Source organism: Pseudoliparis swirei, chromosome 8 (assembly GCF_029220125.1).
Source record: "Pseudoliparis swirei isolate HS2019 ecotype Mariana Trench chromosome 8, NWPU_hadal_v1, whole genome shotgun sequence".
Taxonomy (NCBI): Eukaryota; Metazoa; Chordata; class Actinopteri; order Perciformes; family Liparidae; genus Pseudoliparis; species Pseudoliparis swirei.
In genome coordinates, this window is record NC_079395.1 from 2,821,245 (window position 1) to 2,839,533 (window position 18,289).

At 42.3% G+C, this 18,289-nt stretch overlaps 1 pseudogene; it reads left to right on the forward strand.

Moving 5' to 3' along the window:
* Nucleotides 1–1,910, forward strand: part of LOC130198372 (E3 ubiquitin/ISG15 ligase TRIM25-like) — a 4,457-nt pseudogene extending 2,547 nt beyond the window's left edge.
* The last annotated feature ends 16,379 nt before the right edge of the window (nt 1,911–18,289 follow it).

Consider the following 18,289-nt stretch of genomic DNA (forward strand, 5'->3'; position numbering starts at 1 on the left):
TTTTCCCATCATGATAAATGATGTTCCTTGATTCAGAGTGATATTGGACGATCTATTACGCAGATGGAGCGTTGTGGAAGGGGAAGAACAAACCACATTAAGGAAGGTACAAAGAGGCCGTGAATGAGAGAGTAGAAAGATGGTCTTATACTTGGGGATTCAAGAAGTTTTCTGTGGGAAAACTAAAACAATTTCTTTACTAGGAAAGAGAGGATGGTTACTCAGCTAAAAGCTATGGACAGAATTATTGAACAAGTGAAGGTTTTGAGTTTTTCTAGGGTTATTGGTTCGATGATAAGCTAACATCGATGAGCCGATTCAGAAGATAGTTAGAAAATGTAAAAATATTTTAAATGTGATGAGGTGTCTAACGAATTAGAATAGAGGAGCCAACAGGCCTGCAATGAAGAATATTTATATTAGCAGCTAGTGAGATCAGTTTTTGATTCTGGGTGTATGGCGTTTGGAACTACTGACAAAACGTCACAAAAAAAAGTTGGATGTGAACGTCTCCAGGCTCTGAAGACTTTGTTGTGGGAACTTTAAAGAACAAGTCCTGTGTCTATACTCGGGTGGAGGTGGGTGAATGCGCTGCATTTGTGGGGCGTAAACAAATTAATGTTGAGCTATTGGGCCCAATCTGAAGGGGCGATCTAAAATGGGCGATCAAATGGCGGCGTACCAGCGGCTGCTTGTTTCAGTAATTAGTTTTGCTTTTATTTTGTGTCTTTTGCACTTTTCTCTCTTTTCTTTTCTTTTCTTTCACGTTGTCTTAGTTGATGGGACACTGGACCATAACTACTTTTTACGATATTCTACTGTGGCTTTTGTTCACTTTGTGTGAGTGCTCGAGCCACAGCAAAACAATGGCGGGGACCGTAGATGCTGCCTCGCGTGCTCAGTTGATGTTCGCTGGCCGCGAGCCAAGCTTCTGCCTGGAGAAGACCTGTGATCCCGCTGGAGCTACGGAGAAGGGCTGTGATTTGCAGATCGGGTGTCAAGCGAGGAGGGCTAAGCGAGGAATACAAACCCTCAGTACCGTCGATCCTGTAGCAGAGACGTGAGGTCTTTGGCGAATAGAGCGGATGAGCTCGGCGCTGGTAATGTGGGAGGATCTTCAGTGAGCAGTCTTGTGCTTCGCAGGACGTGGCTACGCGGATATCCGGATCACAAGCGCGTCTTTGCCCGGCCTTCAGGACTGTGGGGCTGACAGAGGCTACACAGGCGTAAGAAGAGGGGCGGGATCGCTGTTTGTGAATGAGCGGTGGTGCCATCCGGACATGTGTCTTTGAAGGCGCTGGCGAACACCCATTGAACTGTTGGCCGTGGGGATGGCCCGTGCTATTTGCGAGAGTTCGTCATTGTGGTTGTCGTGCGATGCCGCCATCAGCTGGCCTTCTGAGAGCTGTGGACACCATCCTCCCTGTGTCTGCTCTGCTGAATCATCAGCCTGGAGCATTCATAGCTATCACTGGTGACTTTAACCACCACATTGGAAACTCTGCAACCTTCCATCAATACATGGGCTGGCAACGGAACAATAAAACTCTGGACACTGTATGCTTTAATACTAAGGGGGGCGCGCCTGACGCCACTGCCCTTCCCCTCAAGCAGGTCTGATCATGACCTGGTCGGCTGACACCCAGGTATGTTCCTCTGGTGAAGCTGCCGGTGACCACCAGGACTGTGGGGAGGTGGTCTCTGAGGCTAACTTGACGGCTCTACAGGACTGCTTAAAGAGTCAGGACTGGGATGTACTGTGTGGACCGCGGAGGAGACATCAACAGGATGACCGGCACGTCACGGAATACCACATCAAGTTCTGTGAACACACCACCATCCCATCACCGGACTGTCGCTGCTTCCCCAGCATAACAAGCCTGGATCTTAAGGACCTGGGCGCTTCTTAACATGAAGAAAGCTGCTTTCAGGTCTGGGAGACAAGGATGAGCTGGCCAAGCGCAACCTAAAAATTGAAGCTCAGGGAGGGCAAAAAGGACTCCTACAGGAGGCTGGGCCAAACTCCAGCTAGACAACTGAGGAGGTGTGGACCGGCATGAAGCAGATAACTGGCTTCAAGGTGGGAGACAGCCAGGGCTCCTGGAGGGGCCAGCCAGGCTGAACTGTTTTTTCAATAGGTTCAGTTCTGGCCCCTCTCTGTCACCTCCACATCACCTCCCAAACACCTCCCTCTGTCCCCCTGCTGACTGCATCCGAGCCCTCAGCAATGGGCTCCTCACCCCTCCCCTCTCTCTGTGACAGGCTGACAGGTGAAGACAGCTGGAGAAACTACCTGGCCTTGAGCTGAGAGTCCTGATGGCATCAGCCCCGAGAGGGTCCCACAAGACCTGCGCCACCCAGCTATCTGGTGTCCTGCAGCGTCTCTTCAACCTCAGCCTGAGGCTGGGGAAATCCCGATGCTGTGGAAAGGCGTACGTGCCTGGTCCCTGTCCCAAAAGTCAACACCATCTGTGGCCTCCGCGACACGGCAGTCGCCCTCACCTCCATGTGATGAAGGTGCTGGAGGGCTGGTGGCACCTCCGGCCGCAGGTGTCGTCGTTGGACTTTTCGTTGCTTACCAGCCTCATGTGGGAGTGGGCAGCCTCATCCTACCTGCTGTGACTCCAGTGCTCAGATGGAACCGGTGTGTCTCTGTGAGAGTCACTTTCTTTGACTTCTCCAGTGCATTAAGCATCCACTGCTGCTGAGTGGCTTTGCAGGTGGCCAGTAATGGGCGCGTCCACCATCTCCTGGATGCTGACTACCTCACAGCCCGGACACAGTTTGTCAGAATGGGCGTGCTGTCTGGAACAGTGGTCAGTGTGGAGCCCCACAGGGCTTGTTATTCCTCTTCACCTGTACAGTGACTTCCAGTACAACAGTCATGCCATCTGAAATACTCTGATGATTCTGGGTGGTGGTGTATTAGGGATGAGACGGAGGAGGAGTACAGGGCAGTGGTGAGTGACTTTGTAAAAGTGGGCCGATGAGAACCACTGCGTACGAGCGTGGCCAAGACCAGAGAGATGTGGTGGACTTCGGGAGGCAGCTGCTCTACCTCTGGGTGTCCTGGGGTGGGCGTGGACATGGTGGAGGAGTACAAGTACCAGAAGTCTCCATCGACAGCCGACTGATTTCAGGTAACGTAGCGCTGTGTCTGCAGAAAGGGGATGAGTCGACTCTTTTTCTGAAAACCGATCCTTCAGCGTGTGCAACAAGATGCTGAGTTGCTGATCGGTTGTGGCCAGTGTGCTGCACTTTGCCTGCATTGTCTGCTGGGGAGCAGCAGCATCGGAGCAGTTACCAGCGTCTTAACAAACTGTGGTTAGGAAGGCTGGCTCCATCATCGGCTGCCAGCTGGGCTCCTGGAACCAGGTGGTGGAGGAGGGCGTTAGAGAGAAACTGGTGTCCTGTTGGACAACCCGGACCACCCTCACCACCTCTACAGGGACAGAGGTACTTTCTCCAGGCGTCTCCCTCACGCTCCCGCTGCCACAGGACAGATACAACAGAACTGTTCTACCCGGCGGCTATGAGGCTCTACAACAGTTCACCTCTTGCCAGATCACCCTAACCCTTCTTATATTTTTTTTTTATTTTATTCTTGTAATTTGCTGCTACTGCTCGACAGAATTTCCCCTTGGGGATTAATAAAAATATATATCTATCTATCTATCTATCTATCTGTTTCCTCTCTGGTTAAGCTTCCTTCCTCGAACAGATTTATTGCTGTATTGTCTTTACCATTATTACTAGCCAACATAACAGCGTTCCTCTGTAGTCACCGCTACCTCTTCTCAAAGCTTTAGGACAGGATAACTCCTCTCTTCTAGCCCTCCATCTTTCTAATCATTCCCCCATATTTCTCCTACGGTGTTGTATTTCCAACTGTCTCACAAAAACTTCCCTCCAGTATGTCCTCTTTGCTGCCTTATTGTCTTTCTCACTCTGTACCTGGAGCTTTCCAGACTTGTATCATACACAGCCCCTAGGTTCTTCATCTTCTTTAACCTTCTTTTTATATTTTGGGTTTGGCATCCATATGGTGGTGCATTACCGCCACCCTCTCAGGTAGTATTCAGTAAGTTGGCCTTACCCCCAAAACAAACAAAATCAACAAAACACGCCCCAAATATATTTTATATAGATATAATTTTTAAAAACTACATTTCAACGTACCTAAACTGCCCCCAAGTTTAATGCATCTGTTGATTTAACTAAACCTGACTCCCACGAGCAAGGAATCAGCCAAGTGAGAACAGCTGTGTGGGTGTGCAGTTACACTCAGTTTACATGCTTCAATTGAACCAAAACATATGATTGGAATTGTTGTGCAAATGGGTTGTTGCTTCTATGCATGTTTAGTAGTGCAAACATTTCCAGAGAACTACTCCAATAAAAGTACTTATTGCCAGCAATGATTTGTGTGAGTTGAAGCATAAGCAACAATACACTAGTGAAACATCCCTAAACCTGCATTCCTCGGCGAGATTACACAGCTAGCTTACATTTATGCTTTATGAATAAGATGAATTATTGTATGGCAACAACAGTACAGCGTTCTGAGATTGGCTAATGGGCCGCCAGGTGCCGCGACATGAGACCAACAGCCAACTATCCAGCGTCAGTAACCCACAATAAACAGTAATAAAATATTCTGACTATACGTGGTGTTTGTTGTCATCTAAACCAATCAGCTCTCTGATGTGGCCAGACCAGCCGTTGGTTTCCCATCAAATCTAAGAGTAATCAGCTCTCTGATGTCACGGAAAACGCAGAAGCGAAGCGTGACAAATGACAGAAAGTTTGGAGGATTAGTTTCAGCAGTTACATACACTGACCTGTGACTGACCAAGGATGGAGGCGATAGTGATGGAGAGGTGGGAGTGAGGATATGGATTATAATAGCTGGACTGAAGTGGGGAATAAAGCGAGCCAGGAGTCGTAGCAGTAGATCTGGTAGTAGTGGGGACGATAGAGAGAAAAGCAGGAGGATGAGGAGAGGATTGCAGAAGGAGGGTTCAAATAATTATGAGATTCAAGGCCGGAAATGACATTGGAAAATAAGCCCGGTGGCGCTGACTCATGTTGAAGGAGAAAGTTGGCGAGATTGTGATGGCGAAGGTGCTGGCTGATGGCGGATTGTTGATCCAGTGCAAGGACGAGGGCAGAGAGGAAAGCAATGAAGCTGAAAAAGTGTGCATACAGTGGTTGAGAGCGTGAGGAAGCTGAATGATGGGCCCTTTGTTGAGGCGTGATATCTGTATCAGTGGAAGAACGTGGAGGAACTGAGAGCAAGTGTTAAAGGGGTAAAGTTATAGGATTAAAGTCTGCAGGCAAGCAGGTGGAGAAAGGTGGACAGTTTGTCAGTGTGCTAGATTTTGAAGAAAGGGTGTTGCCTGGTGTTACGGTGGGGTATTTAAGGTATAGAGTGAGACAGTCCCACCACCTTTGAGGTGTTTCAAATGCAAAGTATGGCCATATTCGGCAGCGTGTAAAGGGAAGCAAAGATGTGGAAATGTGGAGGAACATGACTGGGAAATGTGAGTGGGACAGCGCTCAAATGTGGATGTGTGCGAGGTGCACACAGTGTGGCCTATGGTGGTGTGAAGTGAGAAAGAAGGCAGTGGTAGTGCAGCAGCTAAAAGTGAAAATGAATATATCGTATGCAGAAGCAGCAAAGATGGCTCAGAGGAAAGTGAGAGAGGGAGATGTAGTCAGGAAGGACAGCTCAACAGCCAAGTGAACATATCGACTAAGAGTCAAAGGAGATGAGAATATAATGGCAGTAAATAAGGAGAACTTTGTGTTTTCATGGCAGAAGTGGTTAACTGCACATTCCAGGCAAAAGGAGATCTGAGAAATTGAAATAATAGTAAAAGTGCAGCAAGGTACTTAAATATTCACGGAATAACTGGGATGGCGGTACAGGAAGAGCTTAGGAAACAGGGCAGTTAACCAAAGAATCATGCTCACAGGATTAATCATCATGTGTAATTCTACAATGGAATGCTCGGAGTTTGTTGGCAAATGGACAAGAATTCAAAAATATCAGATATGCTGTAAGCCAGATGTCTGAATTCATACAGGAAACATATTAAAACCAAATGTGGACTTCAGACTAGCTGGATATCGTGTGTGGTGTGATAGGGAGGGTGGTCAGGAGGAGATGATGCCACATTTATTAGTGAAGGCGTCACATTTAGAGAGGTGGAAGATAGGACCGAGCTCGAATATGTAACTGTGGAGATCTGGCAAGGAAGGAGAGGTCATAGTTGTACATTTTTATTATCCTGTAAAAATTAGAGGAGATAATAGATTGGCAAAAATTGAAAGGATAGGTGGCAACAAGGTGGTGGTATGTGGAGCTTTTAATTACTAGCATAGTACTGTTAGATATTGTAATAGTTCATTTGACTTTGCACATGTAAAAACGTTTGTGCTTTAAATTAATACATATAGCAAGATATTATCATAGGAAATATTAGGAGAATAATATTGTTGATGTGTTATGAAGCGTAGGTAATGTCTACTCTATGTATATGTCAATGAAGTAATATTTATAATTGTATGTGTGTTTATGATTATATGTATGCATGAGAATGAAAGTTAGTTTATTGTTTCAATGTTGACACATGAGTTGGAAGCGGTTGAAGTCCGTAACAATATGTTGAAACAGGAGAGTGACATGGGTGACTTTTATTTTGAAAGGGAACTTTCCTCACATAGGTGACCGGAAGTAATGTTGGTCGCGGGATTGGCACAAATTGAAAGGATAGGTGGCAACAAGGTGGTGGTATGTGGAGATTTTAATGCACATAGTACATTATGGGGTGGAGCAAGAACAGATCTCAATGGGGATGTAATGGAAGAATTACGAGAGGAACACAATTTGGTTTGTTTAAACGATGGCAGAGGGACTAGATGTGCACACAGGGAACATGTCGGCGCTAGACTTAACCATTGTATCGAGGAGTTTAGCAGGGATATGCGAGTGGGAGGTAGAAGAGGAAACGTCAGTGGGCAGTGATCATTTTCCAATAAAGTGTAAAATAGCATTACAAAGGAGTAAGGAACAGGGAGAGTTGATAGGTAAGTGGGTGTTTAATAGGGCAAAATGGGAACTTTTCAAATATATATGAGCAAGTGGATAAAATAGACTTAAATGAAGATGTTGACGAGGTTGATATAAAAATGACATTTACAATACTGGAAGCAGCAAAACAAGCAATAGCTAAAAGTAAAGGAAGGATGAAAGGAAGGGGTCCCCTGGTGGACAGAGGAATGTGGGAGAGTAGTGAAAGAAACAAAGCTCTTAAGCTGTTAATAAGAACACATAACTTCCAGAATCTGATCCAGTACAAGCAAAGCAAGTACGGGGAACCATTGGAAAGCAAAAAGGGAAAGCTGGAGGAATTACTGTCGTAGAATTGGAGATCAACACCTGTGGGAGATTTGGGGATGATCAGACATGAGAGGAATCAGAAAAGTATGGCAGTATCCAGTGCTGAAGAAAGGGAGGAAAGCAGCGACAGATGGGAGAGGGCAGAGATGATGGCAAAAGCGTTAACGAAATCCACAGCTCTGGCAACCTTACAGGAGAGGAATAAATTAGGGAGGGAAAGGACACGGTCGGCTCATCCTGGTGCTCTGGAAAGAAGAGACAATGCTAATAGTTCAATGGATGCCCCATTTACTTTGGAAGAGGTTAAAAGGGGGATAGAAAGAGCCGGATTGACATCACCAGGGAAGGATGAAATATGTTATATAATGCTGAAGCATTTAGGTAGGTTAGCAATGACGAAATTGGTATCATTTTATAATAAAATTTGGGAAATGGGGAGACTTCCTAGATCATGGAAAGAAGCTGTCATTATTCCAATCAGGAAACCGGGCAAAGATTCATCAAATCCAACAAATTATAGACCCATAGCACTAACCTCTCATGTCGGTAAAATTATGGAGAGAATGATAACCGAGAGATTAAGCTATTATATGGAGACCAGGGGAATGATAACACCTCATCAAAGTGGATTTCGGAAAGGTAGAGGAACTATGGACCCAATTATTTGTTTAGAGACAGAAATCAAAAAAGCCCAGGTAAATAAGGAGTCAGTGATGGCGGTGTTTTTTGATGTGGAAAAGGCATATGACATGGTTTGGAAGGAAGGGTTGATGATTAAGTTGAATATTATGGGAATAGGGGGCAGAGTATACAATTGGATTAAAGACTTTTTACTTGACAGAGTTATCCAAGTCAGAATTGGGACAGCACTATCGAGAAGATACCCGGTGGAGAATGGTACACCTCAGGGTAGTGTAATCAGTCCAATACTGTTCTCCATCATGATAAATGATGTGTTCCTTCGAGTTCAGAGTGATATTGGACGATCCCTATTCGCAGATGATGGAGCGTTGTGGAAGAGGGGGAAGAACATAAACCACATTAAAGGGAAGGTACAAGAGGCCGTGAATGAAGTAGAAAGATGGTCTTATGCATGGGGATTCAAGTTTTCTGTGGGGAAAACTAAAACAATCTGCTTTAGGAAGAGAGGGGGTTACTCAGCTAAAGCTATATGGGCAAATTATTGAACAAGTGAAGGTTTTTAGGTTTCTAGGGGTGTGGTTCGATGATAAGCTAACATGGAATGAGCAGATTCAGATGATAGTTAGGAAATGTAAAAATATTTTAAATGTGATGAGGTGTCAAACCCGGGGTCGGAATGGGAGCCAGCAGGCCTGCAATGAAGAATATTTATATTGCGCTGATGAGATCATTTTTTGATTCTGGGTGTGTAGCGTTTGGAACTGCGGCAAAAACGTCACTAAAAAAGTTGGATGTGGTGCAATCTCAGGCTCTGAGACTTTGTTGTGGGGCTTTGAGAACAAGTCCTGTGTCTGCTCTCCAGGTGGAGGTGGGTGAGATGCCGCTGCATTTGAGACGTAAATAATTAATGTTGAGCTATTGGGCCAATCTGAAGGGCATTCCGTGGACAAGCAGCCAACCACAAAGGGGCTCATGCCGTGTTGGGAAAGCCAAAGGGACAAACGGGGCTTTTTGCGTGGAGTAGTGGACAATTTGCAAGGGAGATGGGGTTGAATCAGATCAAATCCACTGCTACCGTGTCGCTATCGGTAACACCTCCTTGGTTATTTTCCTCAGTATTAGTTGATCAATTTTTTCTCACTCTGAACAAAACCCAAGCACTTAAAAACATTGACAATATTGCAGGAATGGTGGAGGATAGGCTAAAGACGACATATAAATCATTTACCCCGGGCATTCACGGATGGATCGAAAGATCCTGTCCAGGTAAAACCCGGGTTTTTTGGGTCACCATCCCATTTTTCGTTATGAAGTAAAACGGAGATCGTCAGACCATCTGTCGGTGTATACAGTCGAGACATTGGCCATTCTAGCAGCACTACAGTGGGTGGAGGAGGTTCAGATAAGTAAGGTCATCATTTGTTCGGATTCCAGTTCAACATTAATGTCATTACAATCACTCACATCTAACAGCAGGCAGGACTTAATCAATGAAATACACGAAGCACTTTTCCGTCTTAAGCATATGGGTATTTTGGTAGCATTCATGTGGGTGCCGGCACATAGAGGGGTAAAGGGAAATGAAGCAGCAGATAAACGAGCAAAGCAAGCATTGGAATGTCAGAACAAGAAGGACATTTTATTTAGCAAATCAGAAGCTAAATCAATAATAAAGGTAAACATTATGAAGGAATGGCAGCACAGTTGGGAGGCAGGAGGCACAGGAAGACATCTGTATACTATTCAGAAGGAGGTTAACAAGGGGAGGACAACAATATTTAGCACTAGAGAAGAAAACATATTGAGTAGACTCAGGATTGGACATACAAAGCTAAACAAAACAATGCACTTAATTAAAAAACACCCAACTGGACTGTGCGAGTCCTGCAAGACAGCAGAAACGGTGGATCATATCATGTGGCATTGCCAGAAATTTGGAAACGAGCGAGGCAGGTTGAAGAGGAGGCTGGCAGTAGGAGGGGTGCAATTGAGGGATGCATTATCCTTGGGGGCAGGAAGGGTGCTGCAGTATCTGAAGGAGACAGGGTTGAAGAGAAGAATTTAGGGCACTGAAGTTGACGGGGCTCCCTTCTTAGTTTAGTTTATTTTAATTTAATGTATTTTTTTCTTTTCTTTTTGAGAGGATAAAGGGCTTGCTATTTCTAGTTCAAAGAAAGGCAGTAGGTGGCGGTAATGCACCAGTTTGGATGCCACCCCCTAAAAAAAAAAGAAGAAAAAAAGAAGACAAGAAAAAGGGGTTTTTTCAGCTAAAGGGGTTATCGTTGAAGCGCGACAAGTAGACGGCCCCGAGTGGAGTCAAGGGTTTTTCCGTGAGTTCGTGAACAAAACGTCGAAGTCCGAGGAAACGTTGTAGTTTAATAGAGGAGCGCAAAGGGAAACTACTGGACGCCTTTTTAAACCCAAAAGGAAAAGGCAGGTTTTTCTTTTTTTTTTATCATTTTAACCTGATGGAACCAGTTCTGGGGGAATTTTCCCTCATGTTGATAGGGGGGAACACTGTTTTTTTTTCAACCGCCCCAAAGTCGCGCATCTACAAATCGTTAGCTCATAAAAAGAACGAGTTGTGCTAACCTCCCAAAAAAAAGCCCGTCGCTGAATTTTTTTCGTGAGGGACTTTTTTTATGCCGAACAGTTTCTCCAGAGCGTCATCGGATCTTGGTCCCCATGGGGGCCCGGTTCGACACGTGATCGGTCTTCACCAATGGGGGCTTTTGTCAACAGAATGGAAAGATCTTGGGTTATTCAACTTTGGCGATAAAGACAAAACACTTAAAATCTAAAGGGTTTAAATTCTGTATACATAGGCCCCAATATGAACAATGAAAAATAGATCATGTTATGCTTATTTTAATAGATTTTGACATAGGGGAATACATTTGAGATTAACAGGGACTTGAAAAATAAGAAAAAAAGACTGTTTTTAAGGAGGAAAAAATCTTTCAGAAAAGGCATAATTGTATTATACCAATGACCATTTGTTTGTCATATTCATTCATTTGACAAATGAAAAACACTGATGAACAATAAAAACAATCTTTGAAAATATAGATATAAAAAACCAAAACTAAAAAGAAAAACTTTAAAGGGAGTAGTCCCCCTGTGTCAGACTTTTTTTGTTTGGTTTTTTTGGTGTTGGCAAAAAGAAACAATGTCTGTGCAAAATTGCAGAAAAACAGGAACATTTTTGTCTCACGGGCCCCTTTCAGGCAATAATGAAACACTGTCGGGGGCCATTTCTGGTCATCCGGGGATGTAAAGGGTATCCTTGTTTGCCAACCTTTCGGGGTGATGGACATTTATTTTTGTTTCGGGAAACAGCCTGAGTTTTTTTTGCATGCTGTTGAGATCAGTAGGGGGGAATGCATATTTCGGCTGATGATGAAAGAAATTGTAAGCTTATTTAATTATGGAGCGGGGATCATAACCAAATCGGGAAAGAAGTGAAAATGTTATGTGAAAGTGAGTCCAATTTTAAAACCCTTTTGGAAATTTTTAATAACAGAAAATGCTTTTTTTTTGTAAAAGGCATTGTGAGTCACAAGAGAATGTAATTAAACTGAACACAAGGTTCAGAGGATGCCCCTGGTAAGTCAAAAGGTCCTGTTCCCTAAAAATATAAACTCATAAATCTGTCCCACTTAAAATGACTGACATCAGCAATTTTATGATGACACTTTTGTAGCATGTTGTGCAAAAAAAATTGTGTCACTTTTTCATGACACTGTTTTCAAAACAAAAGACTGTATTAAAGTCACAATGACATTGGTTTGTATTATGTACAAGCAGATTTTTACTGTTGAAGGTCTGATTTTCCATGAACATACGGGAAATTTCCCAAGTTTCCTTTTTTGTTCCTTCTGAGAAATTTTTTCCATTGGGTTGCCCTGACCCGGCCAAAAGTTTGCATGTGAACAGTGGTGGCTTGAAATTTTTTTTTACCTTTAAATAGCCCCAGAAAGAGAAGAAAAGGGGTTTTTGAGAGAATTTTTAAAAAAAAGCTTTATTTCAAGAAACGGGTGTCAACACTGCCCAAAACAACTATCAAAATGTGACTTTCATGAGAGGTTCAAATGAACTTTGGGGTTTTTGAGGTTTCAAAAAAAAAGAGTTTCACCTAAATGAAAGATTCAAGAAAAAATAGAAAGAGATAAATGTTACAGGGGGTTTTGACAGAGTCCCCAACTAAAGAAAAGTAGCCTCCTTTTTAAAGTTCAAACTTTCCATAATCTCGGGTTTAAAAGTCAATCATGTCTGTAACCAGCCTTTTTCCCATTATTCTGGAGGAAGGGCTGTTTTTCAGAACTTCTTCCTTGTGTTTTTGCCAGTTGGTTCCTTCTGCTGCTCTGCAAACATTAGCTTCACTTTGTGCTTTAATTTGTCTGAACCTTTTTAGATCCTCACCCGTGTCCAAGAGTTTCAGTCCCAGGACTTTGGAACAACAGACAAGAAACAAACAGCGATTACCCTGAGCCCCAGCCAGGGCAGCCTGCTCGTAGTCTAGCTCTGGCTGAGGGAACTTCCCGTTTTGTTTTGCGATAGTCCAGTCACGTGAAGTAAAAAACGAACCGGGGCGAAATTTTTTCCCCAAGATTCACGTTCATCCGCCAATGAGAACCCCCTTTGCAAACTCCCGTGAATTTTTTGCGTCAAAAACAACAGGAAAAAGAGAAATTTTTCCAGAGTTAATATTTTTTTCTAAAAGAGTAATTTTATTCAGTTCAGAAATTTTTTCGACCACTAGAATAGTAAAAACAGAGTAAATCGATTGGAGTAATTTTAAAACCCCCCCCAAAATGTTTGTTGTTTCTTTTGCCAATTTTTTAATTGAAACGGGGGAGTGGCACAGACCTGAGCCAGGTAAGTCTGAAAAGTACCATATCGTTTTTAAATAGTGAGCGACCCTGGGGGGCTGGCAATCACAGTGTCACCGCATGCTGCTCAGGGGCCTGTGATTCGGAGAAAGGGACTTAACCTGTCAGAAAAAGTTCTGGTTGACAACCGTTGTTGTTGACGCTCCTTGAGCTGAGAGGAGCAGTTCTGTGTTGGGGATGCCCAATAAAGGAGGATTTCTCGTCCATGACATCGGGCCATAACGAGATGTTACAAAGGAAAATGTCATCAGAAGTTATTTATTTGAAAAGAAAACCATTACATGATCCCCAATTTGGGGGAGGTCTTTTTCCTTTGCAGCACATTGTTTTAAAATTGAATGGTTACACAGTTGCCCCCAAACGGACTTTTGGGACCGCCCCTGAACAATACCGGGCTTCCGATTTTTTTTTTTTCACCGGGCCCGCTGCTGTTGAGATTGCAGTGAGCAAAAAATGTGGGGGGTTCTTAATGAACATTTTTGATGAGTCGCGCCGCCAATCAGCGCTCAGATGTCCCCCTTTGGGAAGTTGGTTAGCTTGAATGTTGGGCCCCCCCTTTCTGCTGTCACGCTGCATGTATGCCTACCCTTTCAATGGTTTTAGCATAACCCATTTCTTTGAGCACAGGCGCCGTTCAAAGATGTCGCAGCTCAGGACTTTATTTAACGCCTTGAGCAGGGGATTTTAAAGTTTAGAGAATTCTGTTTTGTTAGACTTATTTGGTTAAAACACATGTTTTTCCTGAATTGAGCCCTTTACATTGATTTGTGTGTTGAAAAAGTTGATGTTTTACTTTTTTTGATCTAGTTTGTTCAGGTAAAACTTATAATTCCCTTTTACTTTTAAGCATCTAAAAATTTAAATTTCATTTGATTGTTCTCTTATTGAGCTAGATGAACATGGGGGGGTTGAAAAATTTTCCAAATTTCCCCGGAAAAAAGGGAAAAATTTTTGATTGGGACAAGGAAAAACAGGAGAAATTCTCATTTACAACAGTTCATCTGGTTTAAATTCTTATAGTGGGAGTGTTTCCCCGACTAAAAAATTTTTTTTAAATATTTTTTCATTCATTCTATAGAGTTGGCCTTTTTTTGTTCACCCAAACAATCAGAGCAGCATAGACAACATTTTACAATACAAAGGGAATAAGTCAAGGGGGACAATGGATTATAAAATGAATGATTTTTAAAGTTTAAAAACTATAAAAAAACCCTTTTCATGTCATGTAGGATGCAGGCTGTTCAGTAAAATACAGAGATCAACAAAATACCTGTTTTGACCAAACCACACATTTTTTTTAAAGTGGTGAAAAATAATGAATTTAAAAAGAAAACATACTGAAGCTGTCAGTTTCGGGGCAAATTTTAAATTTAACTTTACTGGAGAATATATACCTTAACTGTTGAGGTTTATATTGCTTAATTTATTAAATGTCTCTTGTTCTGGGTTTATATTAAATTTAAGTGCTTTTTTTATTTTTATGTTCACAGCTTAAGAAGTTCAGCACCCCAAACCCTTTGGGACAAAGAGTTGATGACACAAAGACTGAGGTTGATGAAGAGGTCTTTGTTTTCCCTTATGAAAAACAAAACCTGGGTCAGATTTGTCTCACAATCCAAATCTAGATGGTAAGTTTCATTTCATTCATTTTTTTTTTAATGAGGGGTTTTAAGATGGATAGTGAAAGGGAGAGAGTTTGGGGGGATCAGTCTATCATGATCACCATTGGGCATTGCCAACATGGACCATGTGTTAACCAGGGTGAGACACCAGTGTCATTCATTCTTTGATTTTTAGCCTAACATGTTTATTTATGACAGCAGAAACTGCTGAATTGTTAGTTCATTATATTTCCCAATAATTTTTGTTTGGGGATTTTTTTTAGTTACAATACTTTTGGCAATTGTATGGTTTTAGTGTTAATCACACCAGCTGAATGTTTCATGGTTTGACAGATTGCCTGAGTTCCCAAGCAGCTTTTACCAGCTCCAGGGGGGATATTAAAGGGGGACCTGATGACCAAATTGCAGTGCAGTCTACAAGACAGAGAGCTGAAAACACTCTTTGCCAAAGTAAGGCCGATTGCACTACACGTTTTCAGAAAGTTTACATTTTAAACAATTAATCGATTTGTTGTTTGGTCAATAAAATGTCAGTTTCAAACCAAGATGACCCTCAAATGTCTTTTGTCCACAAACCAAAGGGATATTGAGTCCATTGTCATAAAGGAACAAAGAAACCAGAAATTTTAACTTTTAAAAAGTTGAAATCAAAAAAGCTTTTTTTTTAAAAACCCTTCAAACCGATTATTCGATTATCAAAATGTTGATTAAGTTTGATTAATTGTTGCAGCCCACATCAAGTCTTGTAGGATGGGAAGGTGTCCCATTTTGATCCTTGTGCACCTGCCGCCACCTCTTGCCCAAAAAACCAGGGAAACCCGCCAGACAAGCCAGTGAGAATCTTTGTTCATCAAATTTCCACAGGAAACATCACAGCTATATCACACCAATTCTTTTTTTGTTTAAAAAAAAAAATGATTTTTAGCTTCTGTCACAGACAGGGACCGCATCCCGGGGGATCTGATGGAATCGCAGACAGCCTTCAACCCTACCTGCTTGCAGTGGGGAAATCAGAGGAATGTGATTCCAAAATACTTCATTGCTTTACAAACATGAAAAAAGTCATCTGGCACTTCTGCTTGTCTTGATGAGCTTTTCAAAGCTCATTTTTTTGGGACTTTAAACCACGATCTGAATGTGTACAACCCCTTTAGACAACCATTTATGAAAACGAATTTATAAACCCAAAGGGGAATCCTAGAGGAGAGTTGATCGGATGCTGCGATAGATTTTGTCCTTTTCTGAGGTATTCTGAAATGTTTTGTTTCATTTGTAAGAACTCCCAGACAAATGCTAATTTAGTTGTATGGAAAATTCATTTTACATGCCAGTTTTTCATAAGATCCACCATGTGTTGTGAAGGAGAGACATTGTTTTTTTTACTTTTTCACTTCAAAGGGGTCTCAACAGCATTTTAAAATTTTAAGTTTTGTACACAACAGACGGACCCCATATTGTTTGTCAATGATCTTTTTTGTCACAAAGCATTGATTTACAGGTGTCTTTAGTCATCATGACTTCAGTTTTATATTGTGTACTGTTTCCTTTAACACTTAAAAAAAAAGGGGTTAAAGGGATTGGGTTCTGACTATTTATTTCACCTTTTTAAAATTTTTTCAGGATAATGACTGAGTGTAAAAGTTATATAGGGGTAAAATTTATTCTATTCATAATAAAGTTGAAAATTTTTGGGGGTTAGAAACATTCACTTCATAAAAAATTTTTTTTTTTGGAGTAAAATTATGTACCATTTATAATTTTGATTTCTGTATTGAGTAAAATTCAGTTCTATACAGAGTAAACCTAGGGTAGAGTTGTTTCCATTTTATGCTACATGGAGTGAATTATCATCAGGTAGAGAAAATTTTTCACAAATAGAGTAAAATTTTAAATGAAAGTTTAACCCTAAGAGTAACTTTTTCTCATTTAGACTGGGAAAATGTTGTATTTTTTAAAATTTTTTTTTAATTTTAGAAAATTTACTCAGAATTTTTCGGATTTTGGGGAAAAAGGGAGGGGGTTCAGTGAAAATATTTTTTATTATTTAATTAATTTTTTAAGGGGATTCCACACAAGCGAAACGGTATATTTGCTATTTAAATGATTTGGAAAAATGTTTTTAATATTATTTTATATATATATTTTTTTCATCTAAATTTTTAAAAGGATGGGAAAGATACATAATGAATTATGAAAAAAGGGGGTTGATATAAAACGGGAAATTTTTGAAAAGGTCGATTGTGTTCAAGCTCCTGCAAATTCAGAATAACATCACAAAGCAGATGGAATATGTGTCTGATAATAAATATTATGACTCTCAAAGCTAGGTACTCGCCTCACACAAATGCAACACACACTTGTTATCACGTTGTTACAAAGAGAGGGGACAGGGGCCCCCCCTGTGAGAAAGGGGGGGGTGCAGCAGAACCTAGGTCAGAATGACTACACATGTGGGGGCACGGAGGCCCGTATGTGGAAAGGGAGGCCGAGTTGTTTTTGGGTTTCAACTTGCCGGAGAGGACTCGCTTTATTGCTATCGCATCGAACTTGTATTTGACGTGATCAGAGAATAAATTTTCCCTTGGGGGGAGAACGAGAGAAGGTCGATTTACCACACTCCAATTTTGATAGACGCTAACCAAAACCTCAGAGGTACATGAACGTTTTTCTGTACGACACCTCAGAGGTACAAATTGTACTTTCAAATGATTTCACTTTCGAGTTTATTTTTTCATGTTCTCCCTCAAAACCCTGACCTCATTCATTAATAATCCTATTGAATATGAAAGTTCAATATGAGATTCTTAAGATGTATAAATGTATTTTATTATTCTGACGCCCAGCAGTTGGTGATGAAACAAGAGGTTCCCCCTGAACAGCAGGACTGGAGCTCCAGTCTGGACCAGGAGAACCCAGAGCCTCCACACATTAAAGAGGAGCAGGAGGACCCAGAGCCTCCACACATTAAAGAGGAACAGGAGGACCAGGAGAACCCAGAGCCTCCACACATTAAAGAGGAGCAGGAGGACCCAGAACCTCCAAACATTAAAGAGGAGCAGGAGGACCAGGAGGACCCAAAACCTCCACATTAAAGAGAAGCAGGAGGACCCAGAGCCCCACACAAAAAAGGGAGGAGGACCCAGAACCTCCACACATTAAAGAGGAGCAGGAGAACCCAGAACCTCCACACATTAAAGAGGAGCAGGAGGACCCAGCGCCTCCACACATTAAAGAGGAGCAGGAGGACCCAGGAACATTGAGGGAGGAACCCCGGCCCCAAAAATTAAAGAGGAGCAGGAGGACCCGGAGACCCCCCACATTAAAGAGGAGCAGGATGAACTCAGGATCAGTCAGGAGGGGGAGCAGCTTCAAAAACTGGGGGGGGGAATCAAGTTCTCATTCAGCCCTGTAAAGAGTCAATATGATGATGGGGGCTCATCTCAAAGTCCATAAAAAACCCACAAAAAAGAGGGCATTTGAAAACAGAAGCAAACGGAGGAAGTCAGATCCACATCAGATCCAGATAGTCCTTTACAACCAACTGCTGATGAGAGAAAACCTCTGAATTTAGACTGATAACAGTGGTTGGGAAAGGGGACCGGGAAACCCCAGTCATTTTAAAACCCCTTTTAAAAAAATGAAGTCCCAGGTGACATGGACTTTTGGAAACCCTCAATTAGCTCTTTCAAAACGGAAGCTTTCCAAAAAAGACATCCAAGAGACACTCT